Source organism: Cylas formicarius, unplaced genomic scaffold (assembly GCF_029955315.1).
Source record: "Cylas formicarius isolate icCylForm1 unplaced genomic scaffold, icCylForm1.1 PGA_scaffold_2__14_contigs__length_35257938, whole genome shotgun sequence".
Classification (NCBI taxonomy): Eukaryota; Metazoa; Arthropoda; class Insecta; order Coleoptera; family Brentidae; genus Cylas; species Cylas formicarius.
The window spans coordinates 3,739,173-3,755,687 of NW_026844319.1; the positions used below are offsets into that span (position 1 = coordinate 3,739,173).

The window sequence follows — 16,515 nt, forward strand, 5'->3', positions numbered from 1 at the left end:
AATTTCACCATATCATATTTATGCGTATTAGAAATAAAAAATACATTTTTGTTTTGACATTTGTTATTGGTAACAAAAATTGAAAAGGAAAACTTTTTTTGAAAAAAAACATAATGCAATTTTTTGACCAATATAATTTTTGCGATTTTTTTTTTATTTTATTACGCAAGTATACAAGTATTATCATAAATGAAGTCATCAAAACACAACAAAGTTTATGTAAATAAGCAGAAAAAGGGAAAAATCAGCCCTACTGGCGATATTTTTCTATTTTAAAATTTGGCTCAATTTCTATTACGCAATTCCATTTTATATTTCTACTTCACTGGAACAGACGAACATATTTTGACTCTGATACTTATAGATCAAAAATTAATTGGAAATAATTATTTGCAACTCCTAGAGCACCAAATGGCCATATACAAAATTTACTACTGAATATTTCATAGCAACAAGAGCCTCTTCACAGTGTTAAAATCTTTCCCAGGACTTAGGTATGTAAAGAATGGTGGAAGTATTTATTGGCCAATCAATAATCAAAAGGGACTAGCCTAAAATATAAAGTATGATGTCCTTGTAATCTGTATAAGATATCCTATTAAGCTACGGGGTGTTCTATGATATGTCATCATGTCATCGATAGTGTTTCGTTCTATACGTGGCTTAGGAAACGAACTTAATAAAGGAAAACTTAACTTGAAATCAAAAAAGTTTTGCCGAATCAAATTGTAATCAAGAAAAATTGAATGCACCGTACAGTGTGTTCGTTTTATAATAATTTTACTGCGTTATTAATGGAGCCAGCGATTTTTGTGATTCATTTTCGTTGGGTTAGGCGTCAACTTACCGAAAAGATTAAAACTCCCCGATATAGGTTTTTCTACGTAGGATCCTGTGTCGTAGTCAATGTTCTTCCAAAATTCACAAATTTTGATATGTATACTAAACTTTTGTTTCATGTTATCAGTTAGTTTAGGAAAAAAAGGTGCCTGTTTTCCTAATATACTTCCAGTTTTCAGGTAATAATATAAATTTCATGCATTTTTTAAAAGTAAGTCGATCTAATACTTTTTAAATCACCTATTCGTCAAACTTTCAAAATAGGCCATGCAAAGACAAAGTCCGGGAAAGTGATCTAATATTTGTAGTTCTGTTTACTAATTAATGGTGCCGTAACTAGAAATAAAAGTGATTGTTCCATCTTTAATTTGCTAGAAATCTAGAAGTACACTAACTATTTTTGTCCCGTCCATCCCTAAAAGTATGTTTTTTTTCCTATGGAGATTAGGGCGACAAAATTTTTTTGAATATTGTTTATATTATTTATATGATAACAAACCATACCAATATTTGGCAAAGCAGTACAGGTAACAATTTTACGTCGGTGATGACATAAATCGCCAAGCACCGGGAAAGTGGGACGTTATTTCAGTAAAAACTCAATAAAGCAAGACCAAGCTTCAAGCTATTTCGGTTATCAAGTTAACGAAAATGTATGAATTACGACAAAAAAAACAATTTACTAAGTTCCGATATTCTTAATTTTAGTTATTTGCTAGAAATTAAAGAATTTCCAAAAAGCTTCAAAGAATTACTCTTAGTTCTGTGTTGCGGCATCGATGGCAGCAACTGTTTGAAAGCAACCATTGCGAAAACGAAATGGAATATTGACTGAGTGTCATTCAAAATGGCATCCTATGATTGGAAAAGTCGGGAAAATCATTTGGCAGTTTCAGAAATAAAGCGCTACTGAATAGCTCGGCTCTAAGTTCCTTTTAAGGATCTTTAGGACAGTTTAAAATTCACCAATATATTAAAGTTGTTCAAGGAAAAAGTTCGAAAAGTTGAAAAACTGATAGGCTATGAGAAAGCCGTTCATCAAGTAGATTTTGCGGAAAATTATTCACGTATCTCTGAAGATGAAATTCAATCTGCTCGCTGGAGCCATCTTTTCCTGTGTTTGTCCCGTCCATACCAAACTTATATAAATAAATAAATTATTTGAAACTATTCAATATTATTCTGAAATAGTTATTCATGCGAAATAAAAATTATTTACTTATTTATTTCAAAATTTTATAATATTTTAATAGTTAACATTTCCGACAAGTCCCATCTATCCTCCTGAAAGAAAATTAACATAGTACACAACAACGATTTTTTTTTACAGGTTACTAACAAAGTTTTTATAGTAAATTAATCGTGCATCCTGAACGGAAAACCGTTCGAGAGCCTAAAGCAGAACTTATTAAATTCCGGATCTATCCAGATGCACAAGCTAAAGAAATACATAAAATAATAAATGTTCTTTCAGTGGAGTCCAATACTTCCCGTATCGGTATTTTCCATGACCTGAAAAAGAAAACTGATTACGCCACTGGATCTTTCATAAAAAACATATCTATGCCAGTTTTCTCCTTTTCAATAAGTGAACGTATAAACGAACTAGAAAGGGTGTCCGAAAATTCACACGACACATGAAAAATGGTAGACACCGTGTATTCTTTCCGCCGCGTTGGAAATACGCGCGACGAAATTAAAATTTTCGCCCAAACGAGTCGGAAATTAATTTTGGCACCACCTATATGCACGTTCGCCCGCAAAAAAAATATTTATTTAAAACCGGGGCGGCTTTTTTGTTTTCCTTTTTTTTTTCGTCTGCGAATTCGTCAATTTAATTATTGTAAAGGTTGGTGGACCGGCGAACGGTTTTTGGGCGTTGTGCAACAGTATTAAAATTGCGGCAAAGGGGAATTCCTTTTGGAAAATTAATTTTCGCGTTGTAAATCATCCCCTATTCGTTTTCCCGGTTGCCGGGTCCCGAAAAAAAAAAAGTGATTGCATCCCTTAAATTCCGTAGGTTTGTAAGGAATTTTTCATTTGGTTTTGTGCGGATGCTGCGAGACGAGAGTGCCGGAAATTTTATCCCGACGTTGATGCAAGTTTTCCGGCAAACAATATCGGAAAAAATATTAAATTTGGAAAATTTTAATAATCGCGTCTGTTGGTGCCTCGACCGGAACCCCGGCCGAAACTTCTGTTGCAAAAAAGCAATATTTATAGTCTGTCTCAATCTTCATCGTGCTGGCTTTTGCCCGCAATTATGGAAGTTACCTGCTGACGGCAATAAAGCTCACAGCTAGGAATATCTATACATAATTACATTTTTATACTAAATGTCTAATCTAATTCTGTTTCACTATCAGAGTCGTCATTGAGATTAATTATAATCCTCAATGTGCTGTACTGAATTTTTCCAATTGTCGATTGGTATATTTTTAATTACATTTTTTATCAAATTTATAACCCTGGGACTTAAAGTAGCAGTAACATTTTCTGATGTGATCTTTGATGTTATTTCGTTCCACAAATGCTCTACGGGGTTAAACATGCAATGATGTTTACTAGTGTGTGTAAATGAGAACAAGCATCTGAAACTATTCACCAAGAAAACTATAAAACGAAATGTAGAGACTCTTAAAAGACTATGAAATTATACAGGAAGTTGTTTTGGTTAGTTGGACTATTTAGATGGTTACTGTAGCTATTTCTTTTTTTTTTCCTTTTTTAAAACTTGTATCTTGTCAAAAAACAGATATATTGTTACATTATTTTGGAGGATGATAATAGATTAGATGGATTTTGAGATCCTATCAATAATATTTAATTGTTTGGCTAATTTAAGGCTTTTTTTTCGTTAGTTCAATATTTTTTTAGACTGAGCCTGAATTTGGGTATTATTTTGGTATAATTTAGTTAATTTAGTTGAGATTTTCACGAAATTATATATTTTGACATGACAATTGTTTCCACAACACCGTGGCTTTTTCAAATGTAATATTTACAAACCAGCTGCTACTATATATACTATATATATATATATATATATATATATATATATATATATATATATATATATATATATATATATATATATATATATATATATATAAAATGCCCATAAAACCTTAATTAATGTTGTTGTGAGAATTTAAGTTCAATAAAGGAGAGGTATTTAAATCTAATTGATCGTTAGTAATACATTTGAATGTCTCATGGCTTCCAATAAGTTTAATTTTCTACTTTTTGTGGCTCTATGTAATCATCATATATCAAAATTGTCGTCAAAAATGCGTTTTTCTGTGTTTAAGTGTGTAGCATAATTAGAATCTAGACTATTGTTTTTAAAAACGCTCTTTTATGTTCGTTAATGCGTTTGTTGAAGGATCTACCTGTTTGTCCAATATAAATTTTAGGACAAGATCGGCATTTCAACCTGTAGACGCCTGATTTTTGAGATTTTGGACAATTCGTTTTATTGTTTTTTAAAAATTTTCCTGTTGTGTTGTTACTTCTGAAAGCTATTTTTAAACCACATTTGATAAACGTTTTGAAACTTTTTCACTAGGTTCTTCTATGTATGTAATTGTTTTAAATTGTCCGTATTCTGTATTAGGCTCCGGATAAATAAAGTTTACTGTTGTCTGGATTTGTTTTTTATTTATAATTGTATCTGTAATGAACGGATTGGTGTTCAATGCAATTTGTTTAATGATATTAAGTTTTTTGCAGCATGACTTCTGTTGTTGGCTTTTAATTTTACGAATTTGGGAAAAGACTTATTCTGCAGACATTTGTTAAAAAACCAAATGTTTTGGGAACATTTTCGTCAACGTAGAAGCAATTTGAAATACCAAATAGCCAAGAAATCAATTTCAGCTTCTTTCAAAAATTGAACTGAGCTGTAATTTTCTGTTGAGAGTGGCGTATTAAGAAGTCTGTGTATAAAAGAGCGAAATGCAGCCATTTTGTGTGCATAAGGGTGATTTGAGCTGTTATTTATGACTGTGTCCGTGTGTGAAATTTTATGATAAATGGAAAAATCTAATTTGTTTTGCGTGTTCGTAATAGTTAAAAAATTAATAGAGTTGTCCTGTTCAATATCGATAGTGAATTTTATACGTTTATGTAATGAGTTAATTTAAAAAAAAATTCAATTGTCTGTCCGTCCCAACAAAGCAAGCAAAGACATCATCCACGTATCTACACCTCTATAGAAAACTTTTACTTAAAGGATGTTCCAGTATGATATCTTCCAAATTTTCCATAAAAATCTCGGCTAACAAAGGACTAAGTGGGTTTCCCATAATCAACCCTTCCTTGGAGATGTAAATCTGTCCATTAAATTCAAAATAATTTTGGTCTAAAGATATTATTAAGCAATCTAATATATCTTGTTTCACCAATGGGTTAACCTGTTTCAGAGTTAGGGTGAAATCAACTAAATCTATCACATCCATAGATGGAATATTGGGGAATAAGTTTTGCACATCAAAAGACAATAGTGTTGCGTTAGAAATCTTTAATTTTGTTGATTAATTCAAAAGAATTTTTTATTGCAAATTTTGGTTTAAAATCTGTGTGGAACTTTAAAATATTTACTAATTTTTTTTAGGAGTTTAACTGCTGGAGCTGTTTCATAAGACACGACTGGTCTAATGGGCATATCTTGTTTATGTAATTTAACTAATGAATATAATTTCGGAGGTGAATGAATGAATGAATGAATGAATCCAAAAAAAACACAATTTTTAGTTCTTATTTATTTTTTTAAATGGAGTTTCATCAAGTAAAAACCGCTCCAGTTCAATCAATGATATATTCGCGACTTCGACAAAGTTGTTCTTGTTGCTTTTTCAATTTCATTTTGTTTTATTTAGTTATATCAAACGAGTATGTTAAGAAAGGTACGGCACAGGTATCAATAGGCAAGGTATTTCTTGAGTTTTAATCTTAAAATTTATTTATTTATTAATATTATTGTTGTTGATGTCATAAAATCTATCGCTTAAAACTAAACAAATATTATCTTAATTAATGCCAGCCAGTTATGGTTGGCGAGTATGCTGCAGTTTCTTGTTGTATGGTATCAAATCTATATTCTAGGTCAATATTGTATTGTTCCACAATAATTTAAATGTTTTTTTCTCATTGAGTCATAATTTTTGGAGGTGCTTTTGCAATTGGCATCATCTGGATTAGTAATTTGATCCCTACACATCTCTCGGGCTGCATGGCAAAATACTAATGCTTAGTAATAGGCAATTAAGAGGATATATTAGGAATTTTATATATTTTTTAGGTATTTTCAACAGTCTAGCGAGTAATTGTCTGCCTAAGCCTTTTTTGTTTTTCAGCAAAATCAAATAACAAAACTAAAACAAAACTAAAACGCCATCCAAAAATACACGAAAGCTAACATAGGGAAAGCAGTTAAAGCAATTAAAAATGGGATGAGTCAGGGGATAGCAGTCAAGCATATTCCAAAAGCAACCCTACAGATCCCCAAAATGCTGAAAATCGAAAGTACAAGAAAAGTAAGGAAAATAAATATCTAGAGGCGAATGGAATGGAAGGGAATTGAAAATAATAACAAAAATTGTTGTAATTAAAAGCACAGTTTCAAAAAGCGGTCTTAAGGTACGGGATAAGTTGGAATATAAGAAGAGTCAGATTAGTGGTGAAAATTGTGGTATAGTAGACATATTTTCCATTGGTAACTCATTTGTTGGTGGAACTATTGGTGAAGATACTAGAAAAAACAGGTATAATTATCTAAATTATAAGACAAGCTATACAAATACTTCTTCAAGTGTTATTAATTCATGTGATAGTAGGTTTGTTTTAGAAATCAAAATTTTTAACTTCGAAAACAATTTTTTACAAAGTTGTTTGAATCGCCAAGCCAGAATTAATTAAGCAGAATTTTATGCGTGTGGGATGCATATAATACTCGTATAAATATCTCGTCCTTAAGATTAGAGATGAGATTTTGCTTTTGCTTAAGAACCTATCTTACTGGTGTTAACAAACCTCAACGATCAGAAAATCATTATGCTTATATATGAAGTAACTGCCAAGCTAAAAAATCATAATTTAGTTTGGGTTAAGGTCCATATTTGTAAGATTTACTAGGGAAACTGTAACCTTGTGGTAAATAACTATTTTTATTGTTTGTTTCAAGATGTTAAAAAGTGTTTCTGAAATTTGCTTGTGTTGTTATTTGAGAAGAAATTTTGATGCATTGCTTAGAACTTTATACTTTCAATTTTTTTTATTTCGTTTATTATAAGCAATTAAGCAATTAAATAAATGTTAACTTCCATTATATCAATTTGATTTGGCAAACGATTTTTAGTTAATGAAAGCAGATTTGCCATTATTTTCAATGTATCCTTTATTATATCATAAATATGCCACATTCTAATATCTACCCGATATAATATTTCATCCGGCCTTGTGTACTGACTGCATGGCAAACACTTAAGCTACGCTCCAAACAAACGAAACAACAAATTAGTACCATTGCGTTGCAACGTTTCAGACAGACACGCTTAGCTCGCAACTTGTTTGGGTAACGGTACCGCCTTGTGACGCGGAATGTAAAAAGTAGTGCCGACTATCCTCTTAAGCGTCGTAAAATGTTTACACGGGCGTTTAATACGATTTAAACAACGAGATGCAGTAGCGTTTTTACCTCACAGAGGCAGCGAACGTGATTGATAGCATCTGTTTTGTTTCAGGTTTCCATTGCAAACACATCCGCACCATGGTAGCCTAACAGTAAGTGTTATTAAGTAGATATTTTTATTTTTTAAGCCCTTTTTATCATATTAAATTTTTACAGTTTGGTTGAATTTTGTTGTGCTCCTAGTGGCGTAGGTATATATATATACAGTCGAACTTCGATAAGTCGAACCAATTTGGTTGGCAATAGTGTCAAAAGTAGGAAATGTGTGTTAGTTTGTCATGATAACTCGAAGGAAACATTTGGTACCAACTTCGATAAGTCGAATTTTCTGGGGGAACCCCCTAATTACGACCTATCTTAACCTGTCTTTTTAACGTATCTATGCAAGCAGTTCAGTTTCTGCGCTTGCTAAATTCACTTGTATGACTAGTTAATACTAAGTGAAAAATACTGCCCCTATTCAATTTACACATTATATTAAAGACATTTTTGGATTTTTGCATTTGTTGATGTCATCAAAACGTATGTGTGCAACAAAATCTTTGGTAGCATTGAAGAAGTTCCAAATGTGTTTAGTTTAAAAGGAAACCAAGAATATAAGGCCCTATTTAAATAATTCCACACCGTAACCGATTTGTTTCTTTCACTTTGTCGAATTATAGCTTATTTTTCCAACTTTTCATTATCTTCCTAAATTAGTTATAATTTCTTTTCTTTTCTTTCAAGATTGTTACCGAAAACTACAAGTGACCGCACCTGTAAAAGCACTCTAGCTAGAGTTAGTCCGTAGACTGAGATCAGCTATGTTGGGCCAAATAGACTTATTACCTCTAGGCGTGGCGTTTGAGTAACATGACTTCCGTACCTTCCCCGCTTTCTTGAACTCCAAAGCTCAATAGGACCAGACAAAAAAAACCTTAAAATTAATTGAACAACGTGAAATAACGAGTTCTCTAGGATTTACCCCACTGGACATAGCAGCGAAATGTCAAATGAACAGTGAAATAAGAAAATTGAGAAAAAAAATCTGGTCAAGGAACTCATAGGGATGTGTGTAACAGTAATTGGGAGTTGTTCGATTCGTACGCTCCGAGAATAATCCTCACTATCGTTGTAACCGGAATACGAAATAAGTACAATAAAGAATGCCACCTAAAAACAGGATAGCAGCTGCGGCAGTTTTTCTTACGCGCGACATTTTTGACAACACAAATAAATCGAAATTGCTGAAACTGTCTCAGTACAATCCCAATCTTGCAGTGTACAACAGAGAGGGATCGAATATGTACACTACCAATTGATTTTATCTCTCCAGAGTACGCTAAATCTAGCTAGACTTAATCTACACTGTACACGTACCTTTAATGGAACTTTTGTCAAGATATATTTCTCACTTACTTACGTTAACGCTATACGAAAGAGCGTATTTTAATTGTGCTTCCTTTAATATATTATAAATTTATTATCATTTCCCAAATAGATGCAATGCTATTAGAAATTTCCCTATTTAGAATCCCTGGCGAACGAGTGTAAACGTAGGAGCGGCTTACTAGCAGCTCGAACATCACGAGCAAAACATTCCTACGTTGACGTTGGCGTTATTTTAACGTAATAAAACGGTTATTGCGCCGTTAATATGCATCCGCGCGTTCGCCATTTTGAAACAAAAGCGCGGAGAAGACATTAAACCCGGTATACAACGGAGGAAATTCAGTGTCTCGTACTCGTAAAGAGAATTAGGCTGAACTACTGCTGTATGTGTGCCGTAAAGAGGGACGTAAAATTTACGACGGGACACCGTTTCAAAATTTATTCACATATCCCCTCCACCGCCACGCTGTAAAGAGATGCTTCGAATAATTTGGCAAAAACCGACAGTGTTCTGCGGGTACCTTGGTTATTTCGATATTTTAATAAGAGTTGGTAATTCATCAATTTATCTATCGAAATGTGAAAGTATCAGCTGCACGACTCGAATTGTCTAAAACTTTTCCGCTGTGTTCATCACCCTTATTTGTACTTTTAAAAAATATGTTTGCCTAGCCATCTTGTAACAAAGCAACTTTGGAAAATAAATAAGATTTAAAAGTTCAGATAATCACATGTATTTTGACATGACAATTGTTTCGACAACACCGTGCCTTTATCAAATGTAATATTTATAAACTACCTGCTACTATATATACCGAAAAATGACCATAAAACTATAAAAGCCCAGATCCAAGGCCAAACGAAATGGACGAAGAAGAACGAAGACACGAGTATAGAAAACGGAATTCAAACAACATTTATGTAAAGGTAATACATTCTGAATTATCTCATAGACTTAATCCCATAGAATTTGACACATTTGATTATAAAGTTCGAACAGACATTTCTTCTATCATTCATAAAAAGTTTATTAGACAAAAACTAAAGCTAGACAAAGTAATTTCTAATTCAAAAATAGCTGAAAGCAAGCCAGTTATTACAAAGTATACCAACCATCAATTTTACACAACACAACATTTTCTAAAAATGTAGTTGAATTTCTAGAAAAAGGTTTCAACTTTAACTTACAACACTCGTACATTAATAGAGAATTAGACTGTTTAGGGATCGATTGTGAATTAGCAATTAAGGACATTAACGATTCTAATTTAAAGAAACATGGAAACAAAGGAATTTCTCAAATAGCACTAGTAAAAACTATCAAAAACAAAGCTTGTGAAAATAACATAATATTTACACGTGCAGATAAAGGGAAGACAGTGGTAGCTATCGATCTCCCAGAATATATTTCAAAAATCAACAATTTTCTTAAACCAGAACTTTTCCAATGTATCAAACACGGTCGTACCGAGTTATATCAAAGACAAGTCAAGGAAGTAACGCCACTCTCAACAGAAAATTACAACAAAGAACTTAATATCATTAAATAAATTGCACTGAACAACGGAACTCCCATTGTAGATAAAATTATAAATAAAAAGCAAATACAGACAACAGTAAACTCTATTTATCCGAAACCTAAGACAGAACACGAACAATTTAAAACAATTACATACATAGGAGAACCTAGTGAAAAAGTTTCAAAACATTTGTCAAAATGTGGTTTAAAAATAGCTTTCAGAACTAACAACACAATAGGAAAATATTTACAAAACAATAAAACGAAATGTCCAAAATCCCAAAAATCAGGTCTCTACAGGTTGAAATGTGGATCTTGTCCTAAAATTTATATTGAACAAACAGGTAGATTCTTCAAGAAATGCATTAACGAACGTAAAAGAGTGTCTAAAAACAATAGTCTAGATTCTAATTATGCTACACACTTAAACACAAGAACACATTTTTGACGACAATTTTGATATTTTACATACAGCCACAAAAAGTAGAAAATTAAATTTATTGGAAGCCATGGAGATTAACAAAACGAAACATTCAAATGTTTTGCTTAACGATCAATTAGATTTAAATATCTCTCCTTTATTGAACTTAAATTCTCCCAACAACATTAATTAAGGTTTTATGTTCATTTTTCGGTATATATAGTAGCAGGTAGTTTGTAAATATTACATTTGATAAAGACACGGTTTTGTCGAAACAATTGTCATGTCAAAATATATAATTTCGTGAAAATCTGAACTTTTAGTTCTTATTTATGTTGATAAATGGATTTTCATCAAGTAAAAGCCACCTCAGTTCAACTTTGGAAAGTTTATTTTGAAATTTCGAGCTTAACTAAGTTTGTTTATAAAAAATATTATTATACCTGACCTGAATTTTTTCTCAGATGTTATGTAACTGTGTTTTTTGTTCTTGTTCTTAAAATCGTCAGCAGCTGCGAATATTTTGGAATAAATTTTTCATCGAGAGTCTCTAAAGCTAAAGCAATATCCGGCCTTTTTCGATAGTGATTTTGAGGTAGTCGGAATTGCTATAATTACAACAACGAAAAATTGAAGCTATAAAAATAGTCACTATAATGACCTCAAATATAAAATGACTCGCTGCACCAAACCATAGTTGAGAGAGGGATGCGAGGAGCTACTAAAGAATTTGCCATTAAACAATTTCAGGATAATTACATCAAGAGGGCATAGTAACTATGCATAACAACAGTAACATATTTATCGAGGGGATTTAGCTTCTGCTCCGTACTATACAGAAAAAAGTAACTTTCAGTTTCGCTATGGTGATAACAAAGATGACAGTGATTTAAATGAAAACAAGAAGGTCAATTTAAATACTTCCCGTCAAAATCACCTGATAGCCTAGACAAGTTATTCCATATATACTTTAGTTTGTAAAATATTTAAATATTTTGGTTTGAAATGACAGATGTTACGTCTTCAGTCAGTCTGAAGTGTATTAATAAATGCGTTTGCGTCAGACAACAAAAACAAATCCCCTCCTAAGGCGGACCTGATAGATATACCAAATACCAAGATCCTATCTATTGCTTAAAAGTACTCCAAATCCAACAATCAAAAAAATCAATTTTGATTGACTAATTGTTATGATGTTAAATCGCAATCAAAAATTGCAAAATTGTTCTAATTCAAGTCATAACCCCGAATTAAGCTTACCAGATTTTAGACTGATATTTAAATCAACATAGACTTCTAAAGAGCTTCCCTTCTCTGCCTTATTACTCACCTGGAAAGAAAAATATGACTCAATTCAATCATTCTTCACATAGCGGTAGTTTTGGTGGTATGTCCAGAATAAATTTAATCCATTCTTGAATGAACCGTTCGCATACCAGATAATGCACCACCGCGTTGTTACTCGAAATTGGTTGTCATTCACTCTGATTGATGCTCTTAGGGAATGTTTTGCAACGGTAAGCACAAGCTATCCATTTTTTCTAAAAACAACACCGAACAACAATTGCTTTCAACGCTTCACCGGCTTGGGACGGTATCAGTTGAAAAATGTCGGCTAATGGGCGTAAAACGACCTCTTAACTTTTCTCTTGGTTTCATTCCAAGAACGCCGAACATCTGACAGTCTCCGTCTAGTTCCGTCGGAAGAACATATCCGTTATCTTTTTTGGCAAGCGTCAGATCTTTAGATCGACGAACCTCGCTCCAAACTAATCCATATTGTTGCGAGAAAAAAACTGGGTCGCGGCAGCTCGTTTTATTACTCGAAATTAAGGGTAAGTCATTTTTGTGGGCACAGGGAGGTCGCGCGTTTGGGAAACATGCGAAGTTTACTTTGTTTTGCGCCACAACGTTGATATGTAAATCGCAAAGACCTTAATTAAAGTCTCGTAAAAGCCTGAAAGCTTTTGACGCGCAAATGTAAACGTCCTGACCATACGGAATTCATGTTTTCGGTTTTGAATAATTTCTCATTCGCTTTGCAATTAGGCCGAAGCTTTTAATCAATAATTATTTTTATTTTATCGATATATGGTACGGTCTAACTAACTAAGCAACCAAAGTAACTGTAATATCTTTATGTTCTATCTTGCAAGACAGGTGGGAAATCATCATGGTAATTCGGACGTTTTTCCAAAGTTTGAAAAAGAAAGGCAAGATTCTGCCAAGTATGCTGAAACGTCCGATACCAATAGGCACCGAAATCTACAATGGCCCTATAGATTTGAATTTAAAACTCTTCTTTATGGGACAAATATGTTCCAATGTTTCGGGTTCGATGATCGCATACATTACTGTCATTTTGAAGATTTTCTTTCATATTTTAATTCCATTGAATATAAATCGGGTTTGACGTTTGTTTGTTGATTTTATTGGGGCAATATATAATAAATTATTAAACTTATTTTATTAGTTTGACTCGTCTCAGAGGTAATAAAATATCTACATCTAAATTATTTTCTACATGCAGAGACCTGACCTTTTTACACTGATGCCCAACGTCCTGTCTTTTGTCACTTTCTGTAGAAATATCTGTAAGCTGGACAGTGATCACGTTCATGCTATTGGAGACCACAAACCCCACATTCTGATTGTTTTTTGTCACTTTTATCGCTTTGCCAACCGGATGTCTCCGCTTCATTTTTATCGGCACACACTAGGCACTTTTTGAAGTTTTCGTGACTCATTTTTATTTAGAATTAATTCTTCCTTTAATTGGTCATAACTACAGTGTTCTATCAGACTACGCCAGCTTCTTATAAACGAGTCAATAGATTTAGCGTTTGAAGATTATATTTCTGCGAGGAAATAAAAACTTAACAGAACTTCAATTTTTCTTGATGTTATTTTAGTAACTGACATGTTCCTTTCAAACATTTTCTTTCTTTTCCAGCGTATGAAATTCAACACAATAGACGAGGACATAGTGAAGTATACTCTAGTAACACGTTGTCATTCACAAAAGACCCGTAGCTGCCACCACGTGGAATTTCGGGTACTTTCAACCACAGATGCTTCTAGATATTAATAATGTTTGTCTATTTAGAACACTCCAGTATATAGTATATCTATTAGGCCCGCTTAAGCAGAGGACTTATTTTTATTGTCTGACAGAACCAGGACATTTATTAAAAAAATTTAAACTTAAGACTGACATTACGACACAATATTACTTTCTGCTCCCCACTCGAATGACAAGTACAATCCCTCAAATGTACGCTCTTTAAGCCAACATCACATGATCATTTAATTTTTTACAATTAGTGCTTCAAAAAAATGTTAACTTATGCCAGTTTTATTTTTATTTTGTTGTATTTCAATGCAAGCATGGATGAAACCATTTAGAATGATACATTTATGATTTGGTGTGATAATAAATGGCATTGGCGTTAAGCTGTATTTCTCATGCTGTATTTTCAGATCGGCTAATAAGCCTTCTACCGTCGATATCCGCATATCGGGTCAGGTAGTCGATAACAGACCCACATGCATTAGATTTATTACATATTACGTCAGAATTGATGGCTGGTTAGGGGCAGTAGTAATTTACTTCAAACAGTGCAAAGAGTTGGAGCCCAACAGGAAATTGTAACGTATAAAACGCTTCCTGATACGCGTCGATCGTTTTGTATCATTGAAACCGAAGCGGCAGTTGATTCTGTTTCCATCTAGTTGTTTTTTATTCTCTTAGCATGAGAGAACAGGAAATTGTGTAATTAAAACTAATATGTTTCTCCAAACTATTGGCGCGATAAAATAACGCCGGCTCCGTTAAAAGTAAACCTGTTTAGATTATGTGCATCTAAGTTTAACGTAAATAATGTGAATGACTAAAACATAACTGCAAGTCGAAGTCGTCTATCACACTTTTTAGAAATAACATCCTCTCCAGGTATATCGTAACCTACACATCAACCTCATTCTTCTGTTGACTTCTGCTATCTGAAATTAAGCTGATCAGAATATAGGGTGTTCTGGTACCAAAAGGTGACGATCGTACTAATAGTATTGAAAGGTGAAATCGTTTAGAACCACCATCAATCTTGTATCGGTGTCAAAGGCTTTACACAAATCAAGATATAGACAAGCAACTTCGACATTCTTAGCCAGGTTTTTCTTTTTTCTTGGCAAAAAACCCGAATTGGTGTTTATATAACTTATTATACCTTACTAAATGATTTGAATCGCTTTTTTAGAAACCTTGGACGGTGAGGATGTAATTTCCTTTTTAAATATCGGTACAACCTCTCTTAAGCACTTCTAGAAAACTCTGGGTTGAAAAGCATTCATTGGTGACATCGGACAAAGGATCTGCTAAACTTTGGGCAGCAAATTGAAGTACATATATTGAGATTTCACCAATTTCTTTTATGACCATTGTATCCACACATACTACTGGATAAATTTGAATTGGCGAAAAGTGTTGTACAGACATGATTTTCTTTTAACAACACGATTTTAAATAACCCAAAAACTCAAAAATTGAGTCTATCATGCAGTGAGATAACCGTCCAATGCCAATCATGTATTTTTGGTCACACGTCAGTTTGATGAGCTTTGCAGAAAATTATCGTGACGCCGCCAGAACTGAGAACTGCATGCTTTGTTTATTACGGCATAGTGCTTTGGGGTCGTATGGGGCAAAAAAGGTGATTCAGGTGCTGGGTAATGACCGATAGCTATTTGTTAAGGTATACACTAGCTCCCTTCTACTTAAATTTTTTAAAAACTTTTAACATATCCACAACAAGTTACATAAATATAATATCGCTATCGATTTCGCCTTTTCAGGCTCTCGTCATCTCAAGACAAGAAGATTGATAAATATATTAATGCCATACCACATATCCAATTTTTACCACATGGAAAGTGTAAAAGGATAATGAAGCAATTTTTTTCAGAGAATTTATCGTATAGAGCTGATAAATAGTTAAATAATAATAATAAGTACTGCTTAAGCAAATAGTGCCGGTTGTTTTGTAAAACTTACATGAATTGCTAATAAAGTTCTGTCTTTTTTTTTGATCTGACACACAGAAACTAGTTGCTAGTTACCCCGAGAACGTACTTACCACGTATGAGCTCTTAATATTAATGAGAAGATTATATATACAAATAATCATATATTATCATCAATATATCATTAAGTTCATTTTGTTGATATTTTATCACCGTTTAATGATACTGTTAAAATTGATATAAAAGAGAAGGTACTCGAAGCTGTAGAAACTGGAGATGTTATAAATTCAAAATGAGATGAGTGAATTCGATTCTCAAAAATCATTGAATCTGTCCGAAACTTCCGAAAAGACTTCAGATGAGAGTTATAAAGAAAATGAAGACTATTTCAAACAAATGAAAAGTTGTAAATGACGTAGCAGAGCGTGGAGTAGCAGTAGTCTCTGAATATAATCAATATTGAACGAAAAACTAAGAACAGTTTCAATACTTGCTGCAAGTTGTCAAAAAACATCACGAACTATTTCCTGACTGTAATAAAAGCCGATTTGCATAACTAAATCTAAAAAATGTATGTTTTTCTATTTAAACCGTATTAGGGTATAACATTTCATTTGGTGGAACAGAATTCTTTTTCTATTAATGCATTTATTG

The 16,515-nt window shown here is 32.9% G+C and overlaps 1 protein-coding gene across 1 annotated transcript in view; it reads left to right on the top strand.

Moving 5' to 3' along the window:
- LOC132698056 (irregular chiasm C-roughest protein) overlaps positions 1–16,515 on the top strand; it is a 243,869-nt gene that overhangs the window by 54,934 nt on the left and 172,420 nt on the right. Inside the window, exon 2 of the mRNA XM_060663905.1 lies at positions 7,584–7,623. The gene's annotated coding sequence lies outside the window, so the exon portion shown is untranslated. The remainder of the gene's footprint in view (positions 1–7,583; positions 7,624–16,515) is intronic.